Here is a 524-nt window from a genome sequence, read left to right as displayed (position 1 = left end):
CCTCTGCTGGGGGACGTGGGGGAGCCTCAGTTTCCTTACCTGGAGAATGGGGGTCACAGTACAGACCTCAAAGGGGGTTCTGCTAATTAGGTGAGGTAAAATATCTATAAAGCATCCGGACACAGTGAAGAAGAAGAAAGAAAGAGAAAGGGAGAAAGAAAAACTTGTAAATAGGACAGCCTGGAAACCCTGCGGCTGGATTCTCCCTCTTCATCTCGTGCTTTTGGAACATATGTACATCTCTCCAAAGTTGACATGTTTTTGCCCGAGCCTCCTCCTCCGCCGTGGGAGGCGGCGCCGGGACCTGGCGCGGACGCGCGGACACGTCTCCGCGGTGCGCCCGGGGCCGAGCGTCTGGGTACGCGGCCAGCGAGCGCGGCCCCCGCCAGCTCGCAGCCACCTTAGACGGGGAGGGGCCCGAGGGGCGGGCGGCCTGGCAGGTTCATTTACGCTTGTTAGGACGTCCCAGGGGGTTGTCTTTCTCCTAGAATGGAGTGTTTATTTTTTAATTGATGTGCTGTTTC

This window comes from Neophocaena asiaeorientalis, unplaced genomic scaffold (genome assembly GCF_003031525.2).
Source record: "Neophocaena asiaeorientalis asiaeorientalis breed wild unplaced genomic scaffold, Neophocaena_asiaeorientalis_V1.1 scaffold217, whole genome shotgun sequence".
Lineage (NCBI taxonomy): Eukaryota > Metazoa > Chordata > Mammalia > Artiodactyla > Phocoenidae > Neophocaena > Neophocaena asiaeorientalis.
The sequence above is the reverse complement of the archived record's forward strand: the minus strand, read 5'-3'. Positions refer to the sequence as shown.